General features: G+C 50.9%; 1 non-coding gene across 1 annotated transcript; it reads right to left on the bottom strand.

Annotated features, from left to right (window-relative positions):
* Positions 1–4735: 4735 nt before the first annotated feature.
* LOC129472762 (small Cajal body-specific RNA 18) lies at positions 4736–4818 on the bottom strand. Its single transcript, XR_008654044.1, has one exon. It is a non-coding gene; the product is annotated as a small Cajal body-specific RNA 18 (non-coding RNA).
* Between the last annotated feature and the right edge of the window lie 3250 nt (positions 4819–8068).

Raw genomic sequence — 8068 nt, forward strand, 5'->3', positions numbered from 1 at the left:
CCCTCCCAGAGCTAGCCAGTTCCTAGAGAGAGCAAGCGAAGGGCCTTTGAATATGCCCTTCAAGTGCAAACCAACCAATCAAGAGCCCACATTCCATGCCACCTCCTCTACTGGGCTCTCACACTCAGGGCCACGATTCTCCTGGCTTCATCACCCCAGAGCCAGGTACCAGACTACTAGGGAAAGCCCCATCCCCTGAGCTGACAGTGTTCAAACTAGAAAATGCTAAGCCTGCTTACCCTGCCTTGCCCGTTCCTTTCCAAGGAAACTAGACAGAGTGGGAATGGGGTTTGGCTTCAGCTCACCGCCACGAGAGCATTCTTTCACACATTCTCACTGATCATAAAACCCACACCATTACCTCGCTGACACCATACCCGCTAACGCCGAGGCTTTAGCCAAAGAAAGTCACCATTCGGCCGGGCGCGGTGGCTCATGCCTGTAATCCCAGCACTTTGGGAGGCCGAGGCGGGCAGATCACAAGGTCAGGGGATCGAGACCATCCTGGCTAACACGGTGAAACCCCGTCTCTACTAAAAAAATACAAAAAATTAGCCGGGCGTGGTGGCGGGCGCCTATAGTCCCAGCTACGCGGGAGGCTGAGGCAGAAGAATGGTGTGAACCTGGGAGGCGGAGCTTGCAGTGACCCGAGATCACACCACTGCACTCCAGCCTGGGGCGACAGAGTGAGACTCCGTCTCGTAAAAAAAAAAAAAAGAAAGAAAGTCACCATTCTATACTGTTGAAGAATAGCTGATTTACAGGCTTGTTGCTGCTGGCCAGACCACCACCAGGTGGCCCATTACTCAAGAAAACTATCCAACCAGATGTGCTGACCTGCATCTCCTACCTCGCACATGCTTTGCCCAGCCCAGCCTGCATAACCTACCCCCTATCATTTCCCATGGCTTTGCCTAATAAAAAATCCCAGCCAGCTCTTTTCAGAGAGTCAGCCAGGGAATTCTCTCGCTCTCTTGTGCTGCCTCCCTTGTTCTGAGGCATAAGCTCCAATGAAGCCTTGTCTGGTTAAACTCTTTTGGCCTCATGTCAATTTCTGTTGCATTGGCAGCCCAAGAACCTGTGGTTGGTATCAAAACCACGCTAAGGGCTCTTGCCCACCCTTTTCCCCTCTGCCACCTGACAGACCCTGGTGTTTCCTCATGTGTCTCCCATGGCACAGCATGCCCCCTTTGGGATCTGTATGTGTAACAAACTTCTTTTTTTCTTTCTTTCTTTTTTTTTTGAGACAGAGTCTGGCTCTGTCTCACCCAGGCTGGAGTGCAGCGGTGTCATCTCGGCTCACTGCAACCTCCGCCTCCCAGGTTCAAGTAATTCTTCTACCTCAGCCTCCCAAATAGCTAGGATTACAGGCGCCCACCACCACGCCCAGCTAATTTTTGTATTTTTAGTAGAGACAGAGTTTCACCATGTTGGCCAGGATGGTCTCAATCTCTTGACCTCATGATCCGCCCACCTCGGCCTCCCAAAGTGCTGGGATTATAGGTGCGAGCCACTGCGCCCGGCCACAAACTTCTTTTCGATGGTAGTCATCTCCTGATCTCCTGGCCTCACCATACCTAAACAATAATAAGCCATAATAATAATAATCATCATGCCTTCCATCATACTTAGAATAAAATCTAGACTTCTTTCCATGGCCTAGAAGGCCCGCCAAGCGCTGGCCCCTCCCTGCCCTCCAGGCCCTCGCCTCTGCTCTCTCTTGCTCAGGGCTCCAGCCCCACTGCCTTCTTCCTGCCCTCACACCCAGCAGAGCCTCAGGGGCCTTCCTCTGCTGTTCCCTCTGCCTGGAACGTCTTCACCCAGAGCTCAGCAGGGGCGGCTCCTTTCCCATGTCCAGGGCTCAGTTTATGGTCACCTTCTCAGCCAGGCCTTCCACGAACACTCACCATCAAGGAACAATAACAGCCAACACTTCCTGGAGGTTTTCCATGGGCCAGACACTATTTTATGTGCTTTCTGTTTACTATTCACTCTTTGAATCCTCACAACCCACTAAGGTAGACATTGTTACACTTTCTATTTTGCAGATGAGGAAACTGAGGCTCAGAGAGGTTAAATGACAAGACCAAAGTGTCACAGCTAACAGGCAGGAAAGCCGGGACTCAAACCCGGCAGCCTGTTTCCAGAGTCCACGCTTGGAACAACTGAGCTGTATTTGTTAACAGAGTAAGCATACAGTAAATACTAGCATATTGTTGTTTTATCAGAGACTACGTTTCAGCCACCAATTTTCTTTCTCTTTTTTAAAAAAATAATATCTTGACTGTAGGACCTTAAGAGCAGGAGCCTGATGACTTTTTATTTATTTATTTTGAGACGGAGTTTCACTCTTGTCGCCCAGGCTGGCGTGCAGAGGCACAATCTTGGCTCACTGCAGCCTCTACCTCCTGGGTTCAAGCGATTCTCCTGCCTCAGCCTCCCAAGTAGCTGGGATTACAGGCATGCACCACGACACTCAGATAATTTTGTATTTTTAGTAGAGATGGGGTTTCACCATGTTGGCCAGGCTGGTCTCGAACTCTTGACCTTAGATGACCCACCTGCCTTGGCCTCCCAAAGTGCTGGGATTACAGGTGTAAGCCAGCCACATGTGGCCGACATTGTTTTTTATTTTATTTTATTATTATTATTATTATTTTTGAGACAGAATCTCACTCTGTTGCCCAGGCTGGAGTGCAGTGGCACAATCTTGGTTCACTGCAACCTCCGTCTCCCGAGTAGCTGGGACAACAGGCGCTCGCCACCACACCCAGCTAATTTTTGTATTTTTAGTAGAGATGGAGTTTTGCAATGTTGGTCAGGGTGGTCTTGAACTCCTGACTTCAGGTGATCTGCTCACCTCGGCCTCCCAGAGTGCTGGGATTACAGGCGTGAGCCACTGCTCTCAGCCCCATTATTTTTTAATGTAGAGGCTGGGTCTCACTCTGTTGCCCAGGCTGGAGTACCATAGCTATTCATAGGTGTGATCATAGCTCACTCATCCTTGACCTCCTGGGCTGAAGCGATCCTCCCACCTCAGCCTCCTGAGTAGCCAGGATTAGAGGCACAGGCTGCCACCCTCTCCCCGGTTTTCTTTCATTGAGTTTGAATCCCTTCACACAAGTCATTCACTGTCCAGTTTGTCCCTCCTGCTCCCTATTGTCTTAGGCCAATTTAATTGACTTGGTTGAAACTTGAAGGCATTTATGCCTCTTACTCAGCCCCTCATTCTTTTGTTATTGTGTTGGTGTTGTTTTTGAGGCAGACTTTTGCTCTGTCACTAAGGCTGGAGTGCAATGGAGCAATCATGGCTCACGGCAGCCTCTACCTTCTGGGCTCAAGCGATCCTCCCACCTCAGCTTCCCGAGTAGCTGGGACTACAGGCGCGCACCACCACACCTGGCTAATTTTTTTTTTTTCAGTTTCGTAGAGCCAGGCTTTGTGGCTCACGCCTGTAATCCCAGCGCTTGGGAGGCTGACGTGGGCGGATCACTTGAGGTCAGAAGTTTGAGACCAGCCTGGCCAACATGGTGAAACCCTGTCTCCACTAAAAATACAAAAATTATCCTGCTGTGGTGTGGTGGTGCATGCCTGTAGTCCCAGCTACTCAAGAGGCTGAGGCAGGAGAATCACTTGAACCCAGGAGGCCATTGCACTCCAGTCTGGACAACAGAGTGAGACTCTGTTTCAAAAAAAAATTTTCCGTAGAGACATAGTGTTGCCTTGTTACCTGGGCTGGCCCCTCATCTTTTAACCAATACCCACCATGCCAGGTGCTGTGCTAGGCCCACAGAAATGAATAAGGAGGTACCCTCGCCCTCCAGGAGCCCACGGTCACATGCGGAGGCAGACCTGCACCCTGGTCACTTCATTGCAGGGTTATGTGTACTGTCCTGGGGATGCCAACAAGTGTTAGAGAAGCACCTGGGAGCACAGAGCAATCAGCCAAGGAGGACATCCCAGAGAAAGTGACATCTCACTGGGTTTGAAGGATGAGACAGGAAGCAGACAGGAGAAGGGCAGCACAAAAAAATGCACGAAAGGGGCTGAGCGCACGGGTGTCTAGGGACCGGCTGATCACGTTAGGTGTGAAATGTGTCTAGGGACCGGCTGGTCACGTTGGGTGTGAAATGCATGGAGGTGGCTGAGCGCACGTGTCAAGGGACCAGCTGGTCACGTTGGGTATGAAATGCATGGAGGTGGCTGAGCGCATGTGTGTCGAGGGACCAGCTGGTCATGTTGGATGTGAAGGGGGTGTGAATCTGCCTGGCTGAGGGAAATTGATCCAGATCTTGAAGGGCTTCTATAAGGCCTGCAACTTCTGTTGTGGAGGCTGCAAGCAATCCCAGAGGGATTTTATTTTATCTTATCTTATTTTGCCTGGCCTCAGTTCGTTCTTTTTATATTTATTTATTTATTTATTTATTTATTTATTTATTTATTTATTTATTTTTGAGACAGAGTCTCACTCTGTTGCCCAGGCTAGAGTGCAATGGCGCGATCTCGGCTCACTGCAACCTCCGCCTCCCGGGTTGAAGCGATTTCTCCTGCCTCAGCCTCCCGAGTAGCTGGGATTACAGGTAGGTGCCAACCCGCCCGACTAATTTTTTTGTATTTTTAGTAGAGATGGGGTTTCAGCACGTTGGCCAGGCTGGTCTCCAACTCCTGACCTCAGGTGATCTGCCCGCCTCAGCCTCCCAAAGTGCTGGGATTACAGGCATGAGCCACTGCACCCGGCCCTCAGTCCATTCTTAGAACACACTCCATCACCTGGTTCCCAGAACTCAGACTGCACAATGGTGACTTCATCACTGGCCAGGGCTCACAGTCATGGCAGCAGAGGCCTCTCTATACCCCCCTCCCCTCCAGCCTCGCCCACTGCCCCTCACCCCTCCTGCCCCCACCCTGGCTCCCGACCCCACTTTACCTGCCATGTTTATATAATTTTCTTATGCTCGCAGCAGGCAGTGCCGCCTACAATGGGATCTGATCATGGAAGGAAAACACTCCCCTGGGGACCTAAGAACGCCCTACCCTACTACACATGCTGCACCCCATCTGCGGCCAACCTCTCTGCCCTGCCCCTGTACCCAAAACCAGTGCTATGTCAGGCTAAGCAATATCCCTAGAAATTTTAAGCAGAGATTGGCACGATATTGCTGGCAAGGTTTCCACCCCCACTCCCATTCCAACCCCATCCAGTTTCTCCAAAACTACTGAGAACTTGGTGCTCACCAAATCAGCTCATGTTCTGCAGGCTGGCAAGCCTTTACCAGGCATTTGATAGGCTTGATGATAACAATGCTGGGAGCCAGGAAGAGAACATTAAGAGCAGGAATTCAGGCCTGCCTTGGCCTCTAGGCATCCCTGAACCGGCCCAGTTTCCAAGAATCATTTTTGATGAGAGATTCTGGGAAGCAGGACGTTGTTGAGGCCAAGTAAACTCCCAAAGGCCTGGAAGGAGCCAGAAAGCAGAAAGGGTAATGCTTCCCCCTCCCAGGTGGGAGTGAGCAGGATGACCAGTTCCTTTCCCTGCAGGAAGCCTCCTCAGCCTGGCCTCCTTCTGGGCTCCGTAGTTCCTTCTCCTCCACTAGGGTTCTGGCAGCTGCCTTGGCCGATGCCCCCCATCTCTACACTTAGGCTTGGCAGACAGGGAATGTGAGAGTAGCGTCAGAGAACCCTTCCCATCCCTTCCTTCCAGCCAGGCATCAAGGTATGGCAGCAGAACAGGGAAATCTGAGTTCAATCCTGGTTTTGCCAGCCATTAATTGTAAGACCTTGGGTGAGTCACCTGGCCTCTGCGTACCTTGGTTTCCGAACCTGCAAACTGGGGGTGGAGCTACTGGCCTCCCAGAATCATTGTGCCAACTGAATGAGCTCAGGTGTACCAAGCACTTGGCACAAACATGTTCCTTCCCAGGGCTGGACACTGGCATTTGGCATTCTTTGGGTGGAGTGGGGCCAGGGTGGTTATTGTCTGGACCGCACAGATTCAACCCATATTTTGGCAGAGAAGACAGCATTTGCAAAGATATGCAGGGGTGACCGGGTATGGCAGGGCTGGAGAACGTTATGTTCCCAAGCAGTTTGCTGTCCCTGGAGCAAGGGGTGACCAAGAATGAGGAGGTGGGAGATAAGTCAAAAAAGATCAGCTAGGGTCAGGATGTGAAGGGCCTTGAACCAGACTAAAAAGCTTAGGCTCCAAATGTACCCCTTAAACTTAAAAGTTGGAAAGAAAAAACTATATATATATATAGTTTTTCCACACACACACACACACACACACACATACGTATATGTATATATGATAAATAAAAGGCTTAGCTCCATCTCAGGCTTGCTGTCATGGGGTGCAGCAGTGAGGACTGTGGAATGTGATCCAGGCAGACCTGGCTGCACATTTCAGTTCTGCCACAGGTTGGGTGGCCTTGGGCAAGTCACTTAGTCTTAGCTTGAGTTCTCCCATCAGCAGATCCTGAGACTCAGGTGCTGGAACTAAATTGCAGAGGTAATTTCAGGAAGCAGAAGTAGGGCATGGAGAAAGTAAACCGGGAAGAGAAAAGGTAACAAAGCGTACGTGAATGTGCGGGTTGCTGCCAGGAGCACCTGGGCGCGGTTCTGCTGGAGACTTTCTGACAGACAGTGTGAAATCATCCTATTTGATGGGGAGATCGCTTGAGCCCAGGAGTTTGAGGCTGCAGTGAGCAGTATTTGTGCCAATGCACTCCAGCCTGGGTGACAGAGCCAGACCCTGTTTCTTAATTTAAAGAGAAGGGAAGGGTGGGGAAGGGAAGGGAGGGGAGGGGAGGGGAAGGGGAGGGGAGGGGAAGGGAAAGAGAGAGAAAGAAAGAAGAAAGAAAGAGAGAGAGAGAAAGGAAGGAGGCCAGGCGCGGTGGCTCACGCCTGTAATCCCAGCACTTTGGGAGGCCGAGGCAGGCGGATCACGAGGTCAGGAGATCGAGACCATCCTGGCTAACACGGTGAAACCCCGTCTCTACTAAAAATACAAAAAATTAGCCGGGCGAGGTGGCAGGCGCCTGTAGTCCCAGCTACGCGGGAGGCTGAGGCAGGAGAATGGCGTGAACCTGGGAGGCGGAGCCTGCAGTGAGCCGAGATCGTGCCACTGCACTCCAGCCTGGGTGAAAGAGCGAGACTCTGTCTCAAAAAAAAAAAAAAAAAAAAAAAGAGAAAGGAAGGAAGGAAGAAAGAGAGAGAAAGAGAGAAAGAAAGAAAGAGAGAAAGAAAGAAAGAAAGAGAAAGAAAGACTCTCCTATGTGAAGATGAGGAGGTGGGGCATTTAGGCACCAACTCTCTTGATGGTTGAAGGTTGCCCTTGGGGTACATAACACGCCTGTTCCTAGGCCGGGCGCGGTGGCTCAAGCCTGTAATCCCAGCACTTTGGGAGGCCGAGGCGGGCGGATCACGAGGCCAGGAGATCGAGACCATCCTGGCTAACACGGTGAAACCCCGTCTCTACTAAAAATACAAAAAAATTAGCCGGGCGTGTTGGCGGGCGCCTGTAGTCCCAGCTACTCGGGAGGCTGAGGCAGGAGAATGGCGTGAACCCGGGAGGCGGAGCTTGCAGTGAGCCGAGATCGCGCCACTGCACTCTAGCCTGCGCGACAGAGCAAGACTCCGTCTCAGAAAAAAAAAAAAAAAAAAAAAAAACACGCCTGTTCCTGCTGGTTCATAGATACCTAAGAAAGCTCTCAGGCGAGGAAGCCAAGAGAAACAGGCTCTTGTGCGGTCGAGCCCTGAGCATGCTGAAAACTACCAAACTGGCGAGGGAACTCAGAGAAGGGATGAGGGGCTATGAGGCAGGTGTCAACACTGTCTGCTGTGACCTCTTTGAGCCTCTGTTTTCTTGTCTGAAAAATGGAAAAGATATGACATACTTCACAGGAAGATTAAATGTAAAGTATTTGAAAGTTACCTAATGACAAGGCTGACACATAGGAGATAATCAATAAATGGTAGGTATGCTTGGGCTCAGCTCAGATGCCAGCTCCTCAGAGAATCCTTCCCTCCCACCCTATTGAGATTAGCTCACTCCCTTCATTCTCCACCA

The sequence above is a fragment of the Symphalangus syndactylus genome, chromosome 22, assembly GCF_028878055.3.
Source record: "Symphalangus syndactylus isolate Jambi chromosome 22, NHGRI_mSymSyn1-v2.1_pri, whole genome shotgun sequence".
NCBI lineage: Eukaryota > Metazoa > Chordata > Mammalia > Primates > Hylobatidae > Symphalangus > Symphalangus syndactylus.